At 40.3% G+C, this 22,500-nt stretch overlaps 3 long non-coding RNA genes across 4 annotated transcripts in view; all 3 read left to right on the top strand.

Moving 5' to 3' along the window:
• LOC138972636 (uncharacterized) overlaps window positions 1-4,801 on the top strand; it is an 8,950-nt gene extending 4,149 nt beyond the window's left edge. For both annotated transcript variants that reach the window (XR_011457692.1, XR_011457691.1), the window contains exons 5-6: window positions 129-237; window positions 611-4,801. This is a non-coding gene — a long non-coding RNA (uncharacterized lncRNA). The remainder of the gene's footprint in view (window positions 1-128; window positions 238-610) is intronic.
• A 5,422-nt stretch (window positions 4,802-10,223) lies between these two features.
• LOC138974946 (uncharacterized) lies at window positions 10,224-11,452 on the top strand. Its single transcript, XR_011458462.1, has 3 exons — window positions 10,224-10,463; window positions 10,825-11,019; window positions 11,369-11,452. It is a non-coding gene; the product is annotated as an uncharacterized lncRNA (long non-coding RNA).
• Window positions 11,453-13,403: 1,951 nt separating this feature from the next.
• Window positions 13,404-18,030, top strand: LOC138972635 (uncharacterized). Its single transcript, XR_011457690.1, has 3 exons — window positions 13,404-13,467; window positions 14,160-14,261; window positions 14,633-18,030. It is a non-coding gene; the product is annotated as an uncharacterized lncRNA (long non-coding RNA).
• Window positions 18,031-22,500: the final 4,470 nt, after the last annotated feature.

Genomic DNA, 22,500 nt, shown 5'->3' with positions numbered 1-22,500 from the left:
AAAGGCCAACATTCGCACAATTCTGACAAAATAATGTGGATGTTGAATACGAAAGTAAAACCTATAATCTCCTGTAAAACTTTCAGAAATTGTGAGCACAAACCTACATGTTTTCTTTCTTTTGACAGGAAGTAACGAAGAGACCATTGTTGCTGTCTCTGTGACCTTGTCTGCTGTCATTGTGATTCTGCTTGCCATCATTCTATACCTGATCATCAAGAATCGTATTTACAAGAGGTAATGTAGTTCAAATCAGAGTCATATAAACTCAGACGTACAGATGCAGGGACACGTATTCAAACATATAGTCATACAATTGCGCCCTCTCATGAAAAGTTCTACTATGCATACTTATATTCAAACATATCTCCGTAAGCCTGCATGGCCTATTGGTCCTTAATCAGGATCATTTCCATGGTAATATTCCTACGTTCGGATATAATCCGTCACAAGCGACATGGTAACGTTCAAAGATGAAGAAGAAGAATAGAAACTAAAAGCAAGGAAACTGCACGAGTTTAAATATGTGTGTGTGTGTGTGTGTGTGTGTGTGTGTGTGTGTGTGTGTGTGTGTGTGTGTGTGTGTGTGTGTTTCTGTCTTGTTTCTTAGTCAACGCAGAACACAAGAGAAAACCTCTCCCCTGCTACAGAATTGCGACGACTCCACGATCCCCAAAGATGTGGATGGTCAACAATGCGACAGTGCATACAATACCATTATCGGCGCACCCAATACTCTGCGCCCCTCCATAATACCACCAAAAGAGGCGGAGTGAACATTCGTGCAAGTAAACGCTAGACCCGGGACGAAATAAACTTAAAATATAGGTCCCGTGGAAATATCAGAAAAAGGGTAATGCAAAGCTTGCGAGATGAAATACTTTGCCTATCGTTAAATTAAAACAAAAATTGGTTTTTAAATATAGAAATGATACAAACCTACGAAAGCACGACTGTTTATTGATAAATGCTTCAATTAAAGGAATCTGGAATTGTCTAAATATCAGCTTCAAACTGTCGTGTTAGTTATGGAATTTCCTTCGCTGTCATTGTACGAGGTATGATCCAAACAAAAGGATCAAATGTGATTTTCGCAGAGACTGTTTGGCGTATCTGGCCCAAAATATAGCAGTTATTAGAACTACTCTCCTCCTACATCGATGCAAAGTCACAAGTGCCGAAGCCAATCAGAAGAGGCCTTAAGGTGGCCTTATTTTGGGTTGCTTTCTAGCTCTGATTTGACGGCTTTTTTGAGGTCCCGAGTGCAGTGAAACTTGTTGGCAAAATGTCTGATTTTCAAAGAGGGTATAACCAGACATCACAAGGGGTATAATCAGGTCTAAAGAATGTGTGAGGCAAACATGAGATCATTTGGTCTTTTAGGAATGACGTTACGGCCCTTCTTTTGTGGAGACTGACATTTTCATGGAGGAGAAGGGAAGTCTGGGTTTCACAGTTTGGTCGCTGACTGTTAAACTCGTAAGTAAGTTTGGGTAAAAAGGTTTCAGCATAGTACGTGACAATGACAGTGCTGTTAGTAGACAGAATATCGACAGCAACGGAACCTTCGTGGTCGAAAATTACAGCGAATAGCCCTGTTTTTGCTTTGAAAACCTCGCTTACAAATGTGATACATCTCGTCATTTTGGTATAGAGACGCTTTGTTTCTGTGTTCTCTAGCACTAAAGTAGAAGGAAACCAAAGTCTCATAATCAGTGACTACAGTAACAACAAATTTGGGTCTACTGGGTTCAGGGTTCACAACGGTTGTGCAGATCGCATGCAAGAGGACCCTGATGCTCCTTCCGTTCAGCTAATGAGGCACCCATTTTGCGGCCAGCTTTTGAAGCGGAAGATCATTGTATAGAATTCTCTGGACTGTTCCATATGAAAGTTTAAGTTTTGCACTTTATACTCACATGTACACTTTTTAATTTTAGTTTTTGAATTTTGACAAAGCAGCTAAATTAATCTCGTTTGAAGCCGGCTCTTCGGAAGTTGTTTTGGCCTGTCAGAGTCATATTCCCCTTTTCCCCAGTTTCGATTTACCCTTTCTTTTGTCAGATTATAGAATATGAAACAGCTGTGATTCATGTAACGTTCTTCAGCTTTGTAGACACTTTCTTTGTACCATCATCCAGCTACACTCTTTCAAAGAAGTGAAGATTTTCATGGCGCTTGACAAAATACCCCGTATTGAAGCACATTCCAAAAGTGACGTATTTTAAAACCTCGTCATTTATGACGTAGTAACTTAATGACGTCATCTCATAGAGGTACACCAGTTAAATGGTTGGCCTTTCAAATTATTCATTACTTTTCATGATCAGTGGCCTGAGACTTGTATAATCGCGGTTTGATCATTTTGTTTGGATCATACCTCGTATCAACGTGCACTTTTTCCACCAAATCTTTAAATGTGAATTCATTTCAGGATTAAGTTTACATCAGTTTTAATACGAACGCGTTCGCTTGTCTTGTTGACGACTGGATGTCTAGGGATATTTATTGCAAGGATTTAAAAAAAAACTGTTACGAATAGTTTGATTTCTCAACAAGCAAGGTACAATTTAAGGTAACGTGTACGTTCGATCAGAAACCGTTTGTCTTGCACTCTATTGCAACTGGTTTCATAATTTTATTTGTTTGAAACTGCATCAGGATGTATACACTTATCACAGTGTTGCTAAGTGCGGTAGTGTTATTATATTATTAAAAATCTACGCAGCTGGTTTCAATAAGCATAATTATGATGATGTCCTGAAACGAAAAAGTGTAAGCCAGAACTCTCAAAAGTGTGTGTGTGTGTATGTATGTGTGTGTGTGTGTGTGTGTGTGTGTGTATGTGTGTGTGTGTGTGTGTGTGTGTGTGAGATTACAAAGTAACACAACTACAATACAGTAGATTTGAGCTAAGGTTATTTGTATATACACCAGAATGGTTATCAAACATACAGATATGTTTTTCTCTATATGTTTATGTATTCATTTACTGTTTTCTTGTTCTTATATGACATAAATATGACAGTTGCGGTTTGATTGCCGTATTGTTTGGAGAATACTTTCACATAATTAATAAGTCATTCATGTGAGTAACACTTTAGCGTATAATGTAATTCAATCAAGTTTGCGTTTCAATGAAACAGATTCTATAATTGGTCAGATTGCACCTTTGCAAATTGTCATACGAAACACATTTCTTGGAACTTGACCCTGACTGAACTAAAACATAGTGTGTGAACAGAATAGACCAAATTAGGTATGCTTGAAACCGCATGAAAGCAGGAAAGAGATCGTCATCAGGTTGAATTAAAATAGCTTTGACAGGCTTACTTTTGAAACTTCTCGGTTGTCATCGTGGATTGACGCTCTCCCTAATTGAAGCCATCTGTTGCTTCGCTCCGTCGGGCTTCAATGATGATTTTATCGGGCGTCAATCCATGATAACAACCTTGAAGTTTCAAATGGAAACCTATCAATGTGTAATAAGTCCATGGCTGCTTCTAATCACTAACATCCTTGTTGACCATTGTGAACAGGCAGGTGTAGACACCTATTTTTCATTTGTATGTAATCCGTTTGGTTGACTTTATTTTTTGCTGTTAATTTATGTTTTGTTAAGCATGTGCTAAATATGCTTTATACGAATGCGGAATGCTTTATTCCGTCAGTCACATAGTATAGATATACGTAAACGTCTTTATGTTGTGCTCAGTACAACCCTTCATAATACGAGAATTTGGCAGATGCGTTTGAGTGTAGATCTTTGTGATGAGGCACTTTATTGTAAAACCAGGGATATGACTTGAAAGGCCATTCCTGTCACACACACACACACACACACACACACACACACACACACACACACACACGCACACACACTCACACACACACACACACACACTCACACACACACACACACACACACACACACACACACACACACACACACAGGGTTATCCTTCTTTTCCTGGTATATATCCATCATGTTGCCAAGCCACGTCTGTGTATATTCAAATTAACTTCCCTACAAAATCAAACCAGTTTGGCAATAATACTTCCTTCTGTTCTGACCCATGCTTACCGGTTGAGTCATGCTGTACTTACAACTACCAAGTAGACACAGTAAGTTGTGTTATCTAAAAAAAACTGTGATAAAAAGGGAAAACCACAGGCAACGTTGTAAACATTGTTTTCCCCACATAAATGCAAAGCAAAAGTGTGCAACAGGACGTTTGAAAAGAAATAAAATTTTCAAGGAAATAAAGAAGGTCCGACAGACGCAGCGAAGTTTATATATAATTAGTGTATGGACAAACTGAATTCAGCTTTGCTTTGCGTGTTTTCTGAACAACATGTGCGCTCTGAAATATTGTTACAATTTTTGGTGGTTCCTGCTTATGTTTACACTACAGCCAAGGGGATCACATAGTTCTTGTAAGTATGACAAACTTGATTATTTTGAATGACGGGTAGTTTTCAATCTGAACGTCGCATTGCAAATATTGTGTATGTAAACACGTAAGATACATTTAACCTGATATGGGAACCGGTAACATGGTGTATGCATTTTCTTCTTTAAAATTATGATTATAGGGTAGTGCGCACTATCGTTACCAAAAGTCTTTAAATCGAGGCACTACCCTATAATCATAATTTTAAAGAAGAAATTATGTGAAGTATAAAAGACTGTGTCAAGGCCAACTCAAATATATTTTCCATAAAAGATCCCATGTACCATATATGTTTTCATGATTGTTTTCTTGGATTGAATATAAATTAAAAAAATTACTTGACTCTTGCTGGGTTAATATTCTGTTTGTCTGTTCGCTTTGTTGTGTGTTTGTTTGATTGCCATCCTGACAAATGTCTTTCAGACATATACAACATCTTAGATACCATACAATCTTAGACACAGACACATATATTTAACGTTTATGTGAAGCTCCTTCACCTCGACTTTACATATGTGTGTGTGTGTGTGTGTGTGTGTGTGTGTGTGTGTGTGTGTGTGTGTGTGTGTGTGTGTGTGTGTGCGCGCGTGTGTGTGTGTGTGTGTGTGTTTGCATGTATCATGATTAAACAAGAAAATAATATCTTTTGGTCTTGTCTCTTGATTTCACTTCAGGTGCATCTTTTGCAACTGACGGTGAAACTTTAACTGCCGTGGAGAACACGACGGCAACGCTGTCTTTCTCTGTGAATATCACATGCAAAAAAAACAATACTGTAGACAACATCAAGATACAGCAAAAGAACGAAGAGCCTCCACATCCTGTGATCTGCAACATAGATCTCAGCAATGGAAAATGCGCTGCTTCACCGGGCTGTACATGTGACAGTCAGTCTCAGACGTACTCTGTGTCGAGACGTATCGAGGGTCCTCAGTCCCAAGTGTGGGAGCTGGTTGGCCAACTTCAGGGTGGTGAAGAGTTTTGCACCGTGGTTCTGGTAATCGTGTCCCCCACAAGCACGTACAGTGAGTAAGACCAGAACTATTCAGCTCAACTCTTCTTTAAAAAAGCTCGTTTGTATTGGTTATGCCACAACCCTCGTAAAATAAAACTTGATTTGATTTCATTTGATCCCTTCATGAAAATAACCTTAGCAATGCCGCACATACACAGACAGAGATACGCGTACGTACGCGCGCACGCACATACTTACACACACGCGCACTATCACACCCACACCCACACCTACACACACACTAACACACACACAAACACAAACACACACACACACACACACATCCACATTTAACTAGAGCGTGTGTACAAGTAACGCCCAATGAGTATAATCAACAGTTGATCAAAAGAACGTAAAAGAACGTAAACATGTATGTAAATGATATTAACATCTTATACACTCCTCGGAGCAAAGAAGATTTATTTCTCTACGAACCGAACTGTCAGGCGGCTTGGTTTGATCACTATTCTTCCATCTGCAATGGACGTATATAAAATCTCTGTTGAAAAAAGTATATGTTACCATCCTGATTTACACAAAGCGACGGCAACATACTTTTTATTTTGATCGTACGCTGATTTGTGATTGCTTTGTTCTGCCTCTAACACACATGTTTTATGTGTTTTTTGTTACACGAAAACCGTGCTGTATTCCGTCTAACAAAACATCTTTGCCACCATCGTCCTCTAGCACAGAGTGCCACATTTGAGATTTTGCACTAATACAGTGGAACCTCCCGTAACGACCTCTCCCAAGAACGACCCCCTCCTTTTGCCGACCGAATTTCTCGGCACGGATGCCTTTCACACTGTAACTAACCTCCCAAGAACGACGCCCTTCCTTTTCAGACGGCCGGCCTACCAGCATAGGGTCAATAACGACTTTGAACTTTTTACCAGTGAGTGTCAAAATTCGTAATTACCCAGCACACGCGGAACACGCACGCGATTAGTCACGCATCAAGAGTCTGGGGTGGTAGTCTGTAGTGAGTAGTGCGTGCAAGTCCAGTGGCCTACGGCTGTCCTCTTCTCACCTATTGCTGTCACAATTTAAGGACTGCCTTCGAAGTAGGGGGAGGCGGTGGGGGGGGGGGGGGGGGGGGGGGAGAAAGGGGGTGTGAGGGGTTGGGTAGGCGCAGTTTGAATGACAACTCAATAATGAAGTGCTGTGTACGTATTCTGTGAGTGTGTGCTCACAAACTGAGACCTCGGGTCAATGACCCATACTTTCCAGCTTAGACCCAGCTGTCTGTGCGCTGGTGTATGCACATACATCATACTAATCCATATGCACATCAAATGGGGACACACATGGGATAGCGAACACAAGAAAGACAGAACTGCCTTTATAACCCCTCCTTTTTACGACCTATTTTTCTGGACATTTTCAAGGTCGTTAGTGGGAGGTTTTACTGTAGATGCATGATTTCCTTAAATTTCACAGTAATGAGGATCTAATTAAGGGAACGGGCTGGAATAGGTGGGGACTACCGTTTTGTTGTCTGTTAGCTGCGCTGTATCCTTGGCACTGGTGTTTGCCTGGTGTTCTTTACTGGGGTGCTCTTTGCCACACGTGTTCGAACCTGCAGCGGGACCCGTAGAGGCACGTGCCTTTGTTTGTGTACTGCAGGCACACCTCCTTCCCACTGGGTCCCACAGGTCGTCGATACCCGCTGCTGCCCGTCGTGGCCTTGCTGCTCTTGATGCCGGGAACTTGTTGGGTCACGCAGGGTCACTGTGGACAGGTGGGGGTTGGGGGTCCCCCATGCAAACCCGCTGGTAAACTGGCGCTTCCTGTACTCGTCATCGTACAGGAGCACTTACTGCCAGGAGTCTCTCTCCCACCATCTCCGTATAAACGAGGTAGACTTTGTGGTCGAAGTCAGGTTCAGCCATTAACCTTTGCATACTACGGGAGTTATCCACGATCCAGTGGCAGGGGGAGACTTTTTCCAGCTTGGGTTTGTTGGCCAGCTTCAGAGTGACTCCTCCCCCGAGTGTCACCTCTTCCTCCACCGCCGTAGAAACCGGCACGAAATCAACGATTTTCAAATAAGTCACAGTCTCACCTGAAGTGACAGACTGAAGGGTCATGTTGCCAAGAAGTCTTTGGAGAGGTGCCATTTGATCTGCGCTATGCAGAGATCCTACCCCGAACCTCTTCCGTAATTCTGCCACTGCCGCTTTGAATTCCACAATGTGGCATCTTTTCAGTTCGAGACTTTCAAAATCTCTTTCGCCAGCATACTTCAATGCGTTTAGGGTGGGGAGTTCTTCTTCCATCAAAACATCAACCACAGGTTGGGGCAGTTTCTTCGCCCAGGAAAAAAAAAAATATTTTTTGCAGAACCAAAATTGCTAAACTTGCTTTGCTGGCCGCTGCGCCGCTACTAATGACCACTCGCTCTCGGACTCACTTATCTGTTACCATTGATTCATACAAGATGCTCTCCTTCACTCACCACATTCCCCCCTGCCCTTCCACCCACTTCCCATCCCCGAATTCGTTCTCACGGGACTCTGTTACCACTCTCTCCTGCATTACATCTACACCCTCCCCCTCCCTCTCGCTGTATATCTGTCTCGTTTAAATAGACTTTATGGTCGCTAAACGCTCCCTCTAAACTCACACCTTGTTTGATGTTTTCTCTAGCCAGCTTACTCTTTTTATAAACTTTCTTTTTCAAGCATTCATGCAACTTCTAAACCATCACAACACTCTGGCCACTCTAACCGTTTGGGGCAAAGATGTTATTCGTCTCTTAGGATTTGCTATGTACGATGGCGCTACGAGAAAGAGACCATTTTTATCTATTTATGAAATGCCGATCATCTCACATTCAATGTGACAGTGTATAAGATGCACCCGACTTTTTCATTTTTCTTCTTCTATTTTTAGGTGCATCGGCTACCTCCGGCTCTTCAGCGAGTTCAACCCCTACCTTTACAACAGACACGTCTACCTCAACAAGAGACAGTGATACATTTAAAAGTAAATACTTAACTATCAATAGTCTGAAGGGAAGTGTCATACTGCGCCAATGTATTGCCTCAGGCAAACGACCCCTGATTTCTATGAACACATCCAAAAGACGATGCAAACACGTTTAAGTACTTTGTTTTTTTAGATTCATGAATTTAAATCCTACCTGAATTGCTTCAACAGCTGCATGCTTTTATGGTACAACATGTTTTATGTGAAATGTCGAACAGATTCCTAGTGCTCGCATAAATCACGGTGAATGTTGCTCGGTATCGTACAGTTTACATAGATGCCTTGTAAATACGTGTGTGTATTTAGTGCGCGCGCGCGTGTGTGTGTGTGTGTGTGTGTGTGTGTGTGTGTGTGTGTATGTGTGTGCTTTTGCGTGTTTGTTTGTTATGGTTTTCTTTGCAAGCATATATTTTAACCTAAACACACCTATAACCTTTCACAACCTTTTGGGGGAAACAAGTATGTCGTTTGACAACCACCCAAAGAGACTGCCATCACACAAACAAATGGAAGGAATTCGGCTTTTTGTTCGTGCAAATAAATCAAGTGCACATTTTCGGTTAATGTTTAGTAGTTGTTCGCCTTCGCACTCCTTCTGTCCAGATTTCTCTGGTTTGAATACCAAGGATGCCACACAACACTTTTGTGCGAAATAAAGATATTTTGTGAGTGCAAAATTTCGCAATTCATAATCATTTACGTTGATGCAATGTCATTTACCTTCAGTCTAACCTCCTACGATACATTGAAATAATATCTTTACCTTTTTATGTCATTAGGTTGGTTTGGAGCCAGATTTGCAACCCTTGTTGTAATTATGTCAGTCGTCAGCGTGATCGCCATATCTTTTGCGACACTTATTTCTTTACTGTGTCTGAAAAAAAGGATTCACGGTAAATATACATTATGATCATTTTACAGCTCACCTAATATGTCTCTGATAAAAATGTAAATTGGAAAATTTCGAGGATTGTATTGATTGAATGACATATGTTTTTTTCTCCTGGCGCATTTAGTAAGGCCTGTTTTTAGTCTTACCATACACTATCATCATGAGTATCATAATGATGATGATGATGATGATGATGACGATGATGATGATGATGATGATGATGATCATCATCATCATCATCATCATCATCATCATCATCATCATCATCATCATCATCATCATCATCATCATCAGATACAGTCGTGGTTCTTATGGAATGCAGTCTATTTGCGTCTATGTTCGATAGAAACAACACACTTCGTGTTGAACTATTCCAGAATGTTCTCCTTTGGGGCCAAAGGTCCTGTGCTTTAATTAGCGCTTTAGTGCTCTTTTCGTCTTGTTTGGTGCTTAAGATGGCGCGTCTATTTTCAGTACTGCTTATATAATGGGAGAGTATTTAAAGCAGCAGCAGTATGAGAAGCCATTGTGATGTGATCTTTTGCTGGCGTTTTACTGGAAACTAAAGTCCTGCTTCTGTTTTGCATTTTCAGCTGTCTCGAAGAGGTATGTATTCCATACCCTTGCTTGTTTGGATAAACAAATACATGTCCTGCATGTGTTCCTGAAGGTATAACATACCTTACCGCACAGGATTGGATATAATTACTCACTGCCTCCCTCTCCCGATTTTCTTTTCTCCATCATCGTCTTCTATTGAATCCTTTTTGAAAAGTTAGTTCTTGTGTGAACACGTCTTCAGCTTTATGTTTCAATGTTATACACGAGAACATGAAATTCATGCGAATGTGTACAACAAACAGAATCATGCATGTATATACGACCACAGCACCCGCTTACCCGATTCTTTTAGAGCAATGAGCTGCATCATACATCCTCACACAATGCAACTACCGTTTTGGTTAGCATGTTCATTTGATTATGTATCTTGCTTTTAACTCGATCTTACCATTGTCTCTCTGACTGTTCCTAATTCTGTTATGTAGGTCAACTGTGATTGGATCACCGGTGAATTCCCAGAGACACGACATCGGGCCCAGTCAAGCTGGTATTCGTTCTCAATCTTCTTTCTGTTTATTTTACTAAATTTGACGAGCGTTTAGCAAACGTTACGTGTGTATAGAGGCCATATTACTCTCTGAAACTGTACAACGTTTCAATGCTCTAGATAGAAAATCTGTTCAACAAAATCTCAACGTAAACGGTCTGTGTCAACGGCCTGGCACTGTTAAACCCTAAGGTCCTCTTGATTGCTGGTGATTACACACACAAAAGTAAAGTTCAATTAACATAATATGAGGTATGGTGTATTCAAGTTTCCTTTTTATGGGTAGAACTACACGTTCGTGTTTTAATTGTTCATCCTTGTTACATTCAGTCAAGATTTGACTTTGTGTTTTCTTTCGCAGAAATTTCAAACGCAGTGTATCGGGGTTCCAACGTCAGCCTGATGATCAGCAATGACATCTACGATGCGTCACCATGCACATCAATAGTGTCGGCATCAGTGAACGTCGACAGACTTGCAAAAGTGCCTCTACCGCTAGAGGCTTGCATGGATGATGACAGTGATGGGGCTGTTGGGGGCGCATCAATGCGCGTGGGTGAGTTACACACGGGTTTCACATATGCGCAAGTTGCAACACTCTTTAAGAAATCAGCAACGTTATTTAACGATTTTTTTAAAACTATAGCTATCTTTCATATAGATATATTTTTCTTCAGCAATGGATGGCTCATAAGTGTAACCTATGTGCTCCTTCAGTACGGTTGACCAGTGTTAACGCCTAGCACTGCAAGCTACCAAAGCCAAGTGAGAATTCGAGATTAAAGCAGGCTATCATATTGTAAACAATTTCACTTTTCTAACGTTTAATGACTTACTGAATGCACTTTGAATGCAATGACTGTGATATGTATATATGCTAATTAAAGTTATTGGTCGGATTTCAGTACGCGCCGATCTACGCGAGAAAATGCCGCTGCCACCAGAAGCTTTCGAGACAGACAAGGCATCGGTCTGGGTGCTCCGTTGTGGTAAGTCTCGGTCTGATTGAGTTTCACTTGAAGCGTTGATAGCCTTTTGTTCCGGTAAGCACTGCATTTTATTGTTAAAGCATAGTTCCACAGTTAAAACGGGGACGGGTAGAAAATGAAATAGTGGTTACCCAGCAAATAATTTTACGTTGTATTTACGTTGTATTTTCGTTGGCAAACGTTGGGCTTACGTTGCGTTTCAACGTAAAATTTAGGTAAATTTGTGTGGCAGAAATCATGTGGAAATAGCGTAAAAAGACAACGTTGCTGTTTGCGTGAAGACAACGTGAATGCAACGTGAATTGTTGGTTGTGCCTTTACTAAGATACACAGACCATTTTTAAGTTGCCTAGGCCAACAATAAATCATGGTTAAAATCAAATCAGTTTCGAGATGAGCATTGTATGTGCAGGAACACAGTTATTTTTTTTCTCAAATGATTGAACAATTACAGTATTGTTGTTAAAACAGGAATTATCAAATTTTTGAGTGAGCCATTGTTATTAGAAACTAAAAGCCAGATTATTTTGAGCAATTTCAAATAGTTCAGGATGTGAACAGATGCAAAACGTGATAACCAGTGAACAATAGAACTGAAGTGCTGAGGAAAAGTTCTGTTTAGGTTCTAACAACCTACTGCATGTCAAATGAAAATAAATTCTTTTCCTTGCAATTTTTACCTCAAGCTTACCTATATGCCCTTAGATATAAATCCGCACTTTTTTACATTCAGTAAGTATTTACATGGCGGTTATCGTATTTGAAACTATTTACTTTTAGGTTCATCACAGTAAAACGAACATGCTTTTTTCTTTTCATACTTGTTATTTCAAAACGTGGGGATGAAGAGTCTATAGTCAACATATATTACAATTACAAAATATACAACCATTCATTAATCAATATGCTAAGAAGAAAAAAATACATTACATGATCAAACAAAAGTTAAATAACACGACAACTAAAAACAACAAGAAGCGAAGCCTTCAAGGCTCACGTAAGAAATCGACAAACAGTAACACAAACTCAATCACTCCGTCACACATACACACACACACACACACACACACACACACACACACACACACACACACACACACACACACACACACACACACACACACACACACACAGTAAGCATAGGTGAAACTATGCAAGAAAGCGAGACCCTGGATCTGCCAAGAAGTCTCGGCCCGCTCACAATAACAATGACCGAGACTTTCAGTAATTCCTTTGCGTGACGTCTAACCCTCTTACGTCATAATGTGACGTCTTCAAATAGTTTCTATCACACACGTCGAACACTTTTGACCGAGACTGACGTAATCCATAGACTCGGAAATGTTAAAGTTTCTACCACAGACATACACACATACATACGCACGCACGCACGCACAGACAGACAAAGTTTATCATCGCATAGGCTACACTTACGTGAGCCAAAAACGAGAAAAGAAAACACGAAAAAAACACACACATATGAACTAGATACCCACACAGACAAACACATCTAGACAAACACACGCACACGCTCACGCACAGTTAAGCGTCATACAAACAAGCAAAGACAAATACCCACCTAAAATGAAATAGCATTTGATCTTCTGAGAACAAAATTTGTCAAACTTTCTCTCGGTTGGGAAGGGGGGTGGCGGGTAGGGGCGGAGGGGAGGAGCTATATATCTGCCAGACATTACAGCGCATCAATATTTTTTACCCTGCAAGCGTGTGTTCATGTTTTACACGCCCTGTGACTTTCACGGAGGTGTTCGGACACCCACGATAGTTTGCGCAAAGTTGACTCTTGAAAATAAATTCTTCACCGAACCCAGGATTCAAACCCAAACCGATAGCGAAAGGTAGTTTTAAAATCCATCTATACACTTAATTCTAAATAAGAGATGGCTGGTTTTTTTCACAGTCAATCTGTTACGAGTTTTGGTTCAAACCTTTTGCAGAAAAGGAAGGAGATTATACGGACATCAACAGCATTCATGACGAGAGTGATGAAAACGGTATGTGTATCATTTGTATGCCTGCATTATTAGATGTCAGTAATAATTATATGTGCTGATTGTTCTCTTTGCCTGCGCGCGTATAGTATGTTGGTTATGTTTGGTTATAGTATGTTTGTTTATGTTTGGTCGTTATTTTTGCCTGTGCGTGTATTGTATGTTTGGTCGTTTTCTTTGCCTGTGCATGTATAGTTTGTTGGTTATGTTTGGTCGGTTTCTTTGCCTGTGCGTGTATAGTATGCTTGGTCGATGTATGTATTGTAAAGCGCTAAGAGTAGACAATTTTCTAGAATAGCGCTATAAAAGTTTGCATTATTATTATTATTATTACTCTTTTGCTTTTAGATTCCGAGCACATATACTCTATTTGCCTCAGTGAAAAAAGTCAATGGAAATGCAAGGATAATTGGTTAGGTAATACACAATTGTAATGCAACGCCGTAATCAGTGAATGTTACTGTCCACACAATCACTTCCTTTTCTGTGTGTGTATATCAACCCCCAGATTTACACCTACACATTTGCCTTTTCCCTGTGTTGATATGTACTAATGTATCATATATTGTATATGACGAAGCACCTTTGCTTTCAAACTCAATCTGGTTAGAAAGTCGGTTAGTTTTTTTTTATTTTGTGTGTTAATGGTTCATGTGCTTGTGAGGCAGAGTGATTAAAGAAACACTTTTCTGCAGCCTCGGCGGATGCAACCGATGAAGCAGACGTGTACATGGACATTGACGAAATTCGGAAGAGGAAGACTGAAAGACGTGAACGCAAAAGGATTGCAGAGACAGGTCAGATTTTAAGTTGTTATAATTGTTCATTTATTGCATTGTACATAAATATGACGAACATCTTGTTTGCCTGGTGATTTATCAAACGTGACATTTTTAATGGAAGATTAGGTAAGTGTAGTGAAGATAACAGATATGACTTTTATTTGTGTGTGAAGAAAACCAACTTTTGTTGTCAACAGCCATGGATGACTGGGATAAATCTGTATTTATAAATACAGTCAGTCGGCAGCTGGAGGATGGGAAAGGGGGGGGGAGGGTGGTGTGTGATTATGTTTGAGAAGAACCCGGTTTGTGATATAGGGACTCGTTTACTGTACAGTAACATACGGCTTCGCATATAATGTATGTTTCTTCATTTTATTTTTCAGGATGTGAATCGACAAGCGTTTGTTTGCATGTGTGACTTCAGATAACTTCCCGAATGAATCACGGCGAATTTAGCTTTTGGACTTTCTTTCCAGTTACTTTTTCAGTAGCTTGTGATCTTTTTTTGACGTTTTTGTTAATTGGAAAGGTATCGTTAGAGATTACGAGAAACGTCGAACAGAATAAGCTAGTCTGTTTAATATATAATATACAAGCGACAGTCGTTCCAGACACGGCTTTAAATATATTTGCTGCAAGAAGGGCTTTGTTTGCATAACCTGTAGCCGCGCTGTGCCTTTTGTGCTGATATTATTATGTACTTTTTCTTACCCCAAATGTCTCGTGCTTTTACAATGTTGTACAAACAAGCTTCGACAGTGTTGACTTAAACTGGTCAGTCTCGTAATATGTTTTTTGTTTTTTGATTAACTTAGTTTATCTTACGGCTTCACTCGCGTTCAATCGATCACCACACCGTAAAAGTCCATATTGTTCATGTGCATGTGTTATTGCGACACAGTTTGACTTTCAAATATACATTTAATTTAATGGGCATGTCATTTTAGTGAAACTGTCCAGTTATAGAAATAATGAAATCGGTGTGGCTGCTTATCAAACTTTTTGGCTTGAACATACCACTGTAAATCATGTCGTTCAGGTTCAGTGTTGCCAAGGGCAAAGTAAAAACAGTGTTTTACGCTGACGTATACCCCTAACGTTTGTGCTTTGTCTTGCAGCTTCATTCTCCAACAAGATGTGCTCTTCCAGTAACTGGAACTAATTTAATTTGGTTTACATAAGTTTGTTTAATTTGTGAAGCCAAAACGCTGAGAGAAAAACCCAACAGACATTGATCATCCCAATCAACTCCCTTCTCCTGACATAAGAACGGAGTTCCGATGAGAGAAGATATAGCCTCATCGGTATGAAACCGTGTACATAAAAAAGTGTTTTTGCTTTTGTTGATCATGTTTGGTTGGTTGTTACCTTGTTTTGTATTTGAATTTTTTGTTTAGTATTTGTGTGCATGAAACTTAAATTCTTAACCTATATCTCTCCTAACCTGTCTTTTTCACTTTATTTTCGGATTGTTGTGTAAACTAGATAATTAGTTACACCAGTTTAACCTTAACCCTTGTGCTCAACCTTAATTGTTATATGGGTTTTGGTTTTTGGATCTCACACGATTTTATCTTCCCGTTTTGTACTCGCTTACTCATCAAACATCAATTATTTCATATATGTCCAATGTCCAATTATTCGAATGCGGCAAAAATAATGTGCCTCCCTTTACGTTGAAATATGCAACAAAAAATACGCTTTCTTTTTAATTAAAATCATCTTTGTGAAGAAAGGCAAATGTATTTTTGTGTTATTAGTCTTTTTGGATTGATGATACATCTCTCACATGGGTCATTAGACGGTCTCCCGAACAAAAATAACGCAAATAGACCCGACAACATCCAGCGTTTCTAATGTAAGACTTGACGACCCCCCAAACACAACCCACCTCCCTAACTCATCCGTAATATGACTGGAAAAAAGCTATAACGAATCTACAAAGTACTGGTTTGTTTATTTGCTGTGTTGGTTTCAACTGTGTTTGACATCATGGTTAACTTCGCCCGATATGTAAACATAATATTCTAAAAGTAGGAAAGAAGCATACTAGATAGTCTGTTAAAGTCTTTGAAAGAATTTTTAATTTTGTTTTATCGTTTCGCCCTTCTGATATTGTTCACCCTCTAACACTGTAAACTTTGACCCTAAACCAAAAGTGGTGCAACGTTTTCTTGCCAAGTCATTTTCGCCAGCCGTTGTCATAATCAAAGTGACCGTCGATCGCGGCCTGTACAATTGTATGCGATTGTTTTCCGGTTTCGCTCTTGCTCATCAAACAAATCCAGTCACATCGAATGCATGCATGTATTTCAAAGCGGCTTTTTACATTTAGTCAAGTTTTGACTAAATGTTTTAACATAGAGGGGGAATCGAGACGAGGGTCGTGGTGTATGTGTGTATGTGTGTCTGTGTGTGTGTGTGTGTGTGTGTGTGTGTCTGTGTGTGTCTGTGTGTGTGTGTGTGTGTGTAGGGCGATTCAGACTAAACTACTGGACGGATCTTTATGAAATTTTACATGAGAGTTCCTGGGTATAATATCCCCAGAGGTTTTTTTCTTTTTTTCGATAAATGTCTTTGATGACGTCAAATCCGGCTTTTTGTAAAAGTTGAGGCGGCACTGTCACACCCTCATTTTTCAATCAAATTGATTAAAATTTTTGTAAAGCAATCTTCGACGAAGGCCGGACATCGGTATTGCATTTCAGCTTGGTGGCTTAAAAATTAATTAATGACTTTGGTCATTAAAAATCTAAAAATTGTAATTACATTTTTTTTTTATAAAATGATCCAAAATTACGTTCATCTTATTTTTCATCATTTTCTGATTCCAAAAACATATAAATATGTTATATTTGGATTAAAAACAATCTTTGGAAATTAAATATATAAAAATTATGATTAAAATTAAATTTCCGAAATCGATTTAAAAACAATTTCATCTTATTTCTTGTCGGTTCCTGATTTCAAAAACATATAGATATGATATGTTTGGATTAAAAACACGCTCAGAAAGTTAAAACGAAGAGAGGCACAGAAAAGCGTGCAATGCAACACAGCGAAACCACTACCGCGCTAAACAGGCTCGTCAGTTTCACTCCGTTTTGCACAAGCGGCGGACTACGGTCATTGTGAAAAAATGCAGTGCGTTCAGTTTCATTCTGTGAGTTCCACAGCTTGACTAAATGTAGTAATTTCGCCTTACGCGACTTGTTCAAGTTGCTCTCAACGACGTCTGCAAAACAAACAAACCATTGCATTGACAGATTATACAATACAGGCATAGCTAAGATATATTCAAAAGTTCGAGTTGTGTGTGACTTACACGATTTTGCTTTTGATCGCTGCATAAAATAGAGTAGTTTTGGCAGAAGTGAATGGTTTTAACTTCCCTGTAAATTATATGAGTTTGAGTCACCGGTTGTAATGCACTTTTCTTCTATAGTTGAATGTCTTTGGATTAAACTCGTGCGAATGTTTAAGTGACACTGCACCCACGCACACACACACACACACCCACACACACCCACACACCCACACATACATACACACCCACTCACAAACAAACACACACACACACACACACTCACACACACGCACGCACGCATGAACACACACACACACACACTTTTTGATTCGTACTGACTGTATGCTAGAGTGTCGATGATTTTGTTTTATGTATAACTTAGAACCGCTTCAACTCGTACTCTTTCTGTCTTTCGCGTGCATCTTTCGAGGTAATCAATTGCAATATTTACAAAACATCAAATAAAGTCAGTTCGAGCGCTTTCTTGGCAATCCTTATGTGGCGTAATAATGACTATGTGTGTGAACGTGCGTGCGTGCGTCTTTTTATGCGCGCGTGTGTCCGCGCATATGTGTGTGTGTGTGTGTGTGTGTGTGTGTGTGTGTGTGTGTGTGTGTGTGTGTGATTTTCAGGTTATCAAAATGAGAGAAAGAGAGAGAGAGAGAGAGAGAGAGAGAGAGAGAGAGAGAGAGAGAGAGAGAGAGAGAGAGAGAGAGAGTCATGGTGTAATGCTTTAAGTCATCGGATCATATGACAAAAGAGAACAGCTTGAAAGAAACAAACACGCACACACACACAAAACACACACACGCACACACCCATCATACAGGCACACACACACACACACACACACACACACACACGCGCCGCGCGCACGCACACACACACACACACACACACACACACACACACACACACACACACACACACACACACACACACAATCAATACCCACTTGTCAAGGCGGGAACTATCTTTCCCACAGAAACGTGTGCGCTTCGGTTCTTCGCCCTGATAAGCCAATGAGGTGAAAGGGAAGTAACGCCTTGAGATGTAAAGCAAAACCTTTGGCTGGAGTTGTCTGTGCCCTTATTGGAATGAGAGAGAAAGAGAGAGATAGTCAGTGTGTGTGCGAGAGAGAGAGAGAGAGAGAGAGAGAGAGAGAGAGAGAGAGAGAGAGAGAGAGAGAGAGAGAGAGAGAGCGAGAGAGAAAGAGTGAGTGTGTGTGTGTGTGAGAGAGAGAGAGGGAGAGCGAGAGTGCCTGTGTGTGTGTGTGTGTGTGTGTGTGTGTGTGTGTGTGTGTGTGTGTGTGTGTGTGTGTCTCGGATGAGACGAAAAACCGAGGTCCCTTCGTGTACACTACATTGGGGTGTGCACGTTAAAGATCCCACGATTGACAAAAGGGTCTTTCCTGGCAAAATTGTATAGGCATAGATAAAAATGTCCACCAAAATACCCGTGTGACTTGGAATAATAGGCCGTGAAAAGTAGGATATGCGCCGAAATGGCTGCGATCTGCTGGCCGATGTGAATGCGTGATGTATTGTGTAAAAAAATTCCATCTCACACGGCATAAATAAATCCCTGCGCCTTGAATATGTGTGCGATATCAATTGCATAAAATAAAAAAAATAATAAAAAAAAAATAAATCCCTGCGCTTAGAACTGCAGGGCCGGACTACCGGGGGGTTATGGGGGTTGCGCAACCCCCCCCCTAGCCTAAACATGTACCTTACTTATTTAATTTTTTTTTATTATTGCTTATTTTATGCCGTTTCATGCAAGGAGCGACCATTTTCCTATCTCAGAATATGACCTACCCGTCAGACCCCCACAACGAGGGGGGGGGGGGGGGGGGGGGGGGTGGGTTCTAGGGTTTCCGGACCCCCCCCAGCCAAAAAATAAAAATATTGAATGAGGTATGCATTTCTTTATTTTACATTGAGTTTCAATTTTTGGGGTATTAATCAGTGACAAAATCTGCTGCCTGAAACTGGTAATGATCATCCTCAGAATGCACCAGATTGCACCATTTTGCATCCTTTTTTTCAAAATGTTCCGGGGGGGCATGCCCCCGGACCCCCCTAGCAAGCTAGGCGCTTTGCGCCGTCGGCTCGGCGCTTCGCGCCTTCACACCCATATCTTCACAATATACTTTTGAAAAAAACCAGTCATAAAATGAACTGATCCGCCCCTGCCGCCAGGGGGGACATCCCCCTGGGCCACCACTGGCAACCCCCCCCCCCCCTCTTCGCCTAGTCCGGCCCTGAACTGTACCCACGGAATACGCGCGATATATGCCTCATATTGATTGATTGATTGATTGTGTGTGTGTGTGTGTGTGTTTGTGTGTGTGTGTGTGTGTGTGTGTGAGAGAGAGAGAGAGAGAGAGAGAGAGAGAGAGAGAGAGATAGAGAGAGTGAGAGTCATGTATAAATCTTTCGTTCCTCCACATTTTGACTACGCAGACATCCTATGGGACAACTGCACCGAGTACTGGTCAACTGCAATGCAAACATTACATTTGGAAGCCATTCGGACTATAATCGATGGTGTGCGCGGCACCAGCCACGAAAAACTGTATAAAGAAAGCGGATTTTGTAACCTAAAAGAAAGACGGAGCAGACACAAACTGATTTTATATTACAAGATGGTATATGGCAAATGCCCTCATTACTTATCACATCTTTTGCCACCTTTAACTTCTGATGTTAACCCCTATCATCATAGAAGACCATTAGAAAGAAGAGTGCCCATGTGCAAAACTGAATTATACCGTCGATCTTTTATACCATCTACTACTGTCCTATGGAACACCTTGCCAGACAACATCAAAACAACTAACTCAATCAGCGATTTCAAACGATATTTATCTACTCTTGATTATAACGTACCTGCCCATTATTACTGGAGGAGATTCACCACTGCAAAATGCGCCTAAACATGAGTAATTTGAATTCTGACCTGTGTAAACGCCACTTACAGGGAAACTCACAGTGCGCTTGCGGCTACCTGAACGAAACAGCTGACCATTATTTGACACATTGTCCTTTGTACGTAGATGCTCGCCTGTCTACAATAAACGCACTTCCTGTAAATTACAGACATGTTGAAATATTGTTAAATGGTAGCGAAAACCTTTCTCTTTGCACCAACAAGCTTATTTTTGAAAGTGTCCAATCGTTTATCCATGAATCTGGTCGTTTTTATATTTAGTCAAGTTTTGACTAAATATTTTAACATCGAGGGGGAATCGAAACGAGGGTCGTGGTGTATGTGCGTGTGTGTGTGCGTGTGTGTGTCTGTGTGTGTGTCTGTGTGTGTGTGTGTGTGTGTGTGTGTAGAGCGATTCAGACTAAACTACTGGACCGATCTTTATGAAATTTTACATGAGAGTTCCTGGGTATGAAATCCCCGAACGTTTTTTTCATTTTTTTGATAAATGTCTTTGATGACGTCATATCCGGCTTTTCGTGAAAGTTGAGGCGGCACTGTCACGCCCTCATTTTTCAACCAAATTGGTTGAAATTTTGGTCAAGTAATCTTCGACGAAGCCCGGACTTCGGTATTGCATTTCAGCTTGGTGGCTTAAAAATTAATTAATGACTTTGGTCATTAAAAATCTGAAAATTGTAAAAAAAAATAAAAATTTATAAAACGATCCAAATTTACGTTTATCTTATTCTCCATCATTTGCTGATTCCAAAAACATATAAATATGTTATATTCGGATTAAAAACAAGCTCTGAAAATTAAATATATAAAAATTATTATCAAAATTAAATTGTCCAAATCAATTTAAAAACACTTTCATCTTATTCCTTGTCGGTTCCTGATTCCAAAAACATATAGATATGATATGTTTGGATTAAAAACACGCTCAGAAAGTTAAAACAAAGAGAGGTACAGAAAAGCGTGCTATCCTTCTTAGCGCAACTACTACCCCGCTCTTCTTGTCAATTTCACTGCCTTTGCCATGAGCGGTGGACTGACGATGCTACGAGTATACGGTCTTGCTGAAAAATGGCATTGCGTTCAGTTTCATTCTGTGAGTTCGACAGCTACTTGACTAAATATTGTATTTTCGCCTTACGCGACTTGTTGTTGATTTGACTCAGTACCAATATTCATGCCAACAACCCTTATTACACCCCCGGTATAGGGGTGTGTATAGGATTCGGTCGATGTGTTTGTTTGTTTGTTTGTTTGTTTGTGTGTGTGTTTGTGTTCGCATATAGATCTCAAGAATGAACGGACCGATCGTCACCAAACTTGGTGAACAGGTTCTATACATTCCTGAGACGGTCCTTACAAAAATTGGGACCAGTCAAACACACGGTTAGGGAGTTATTGGTGGATTAAGATTCTACAAGGACTTATAGAGGGACATATTAATGGTCAAAGGGAAATAACCTTCTCAGTTGGTGGCAGTGAGAATGGTTATTTCCCTTTGATCAACGGGGGTGTTTTTCCTACCTCGGAGGAATTTCTTGTTTTATATGCATTTTTCAAATATATACTTTGCGAGCTACTGCTTATTTGCCACAGGATTATGGTTTGTAATGTACTATGTATATTCTTTTTTGTATGCGCTAACCACCTTCATCTTTTATATGTTCCTACCCGGCGTTCTTTCCTCCCACCTCCACCCCCCCCCCCTCTTCCTCCTGCTAGCTTTTTACATTTAGTCAAGTTTTGACTAAATGTTTTAACATAGAGGGGGAATCGAGACGAGGGTCGTGGTGTATGTGTGTGTGTGTGTGTGTGTAGAGCGATTACTGGACCGATCTTTATGAAATTTGACATGAGAGTTCCTGGGAATGATATCCCCGGACGTTTTTTTCTTTTTTTCGATAAATGTCTTTGATGACGTCATATCCGGCTTTTTGTAAAAGTTGAGGCGGAACTGTCACACCCTCATTTTTCAATCAAATTGATTGAAAT

The sequence above is a fragment of the Littorina saxatilis genome, linkage group LG8 (assembly GCF_037325665.1).
Source record: "Littorina saxatilis isolate snail1 linkage group LG8, US_GU_Lsax_2.0, whole genome shotgun sequence".
Lineage (NCBI taxonomy): Eukaryota > Metazoa > Mollusca > Gastropoda > Littorinimorpha > Littorinidae > Littorina > Littorina saxatilis.
This window is presented reverse-complemented; position numbering and strand designations above follow the sequence as displayed.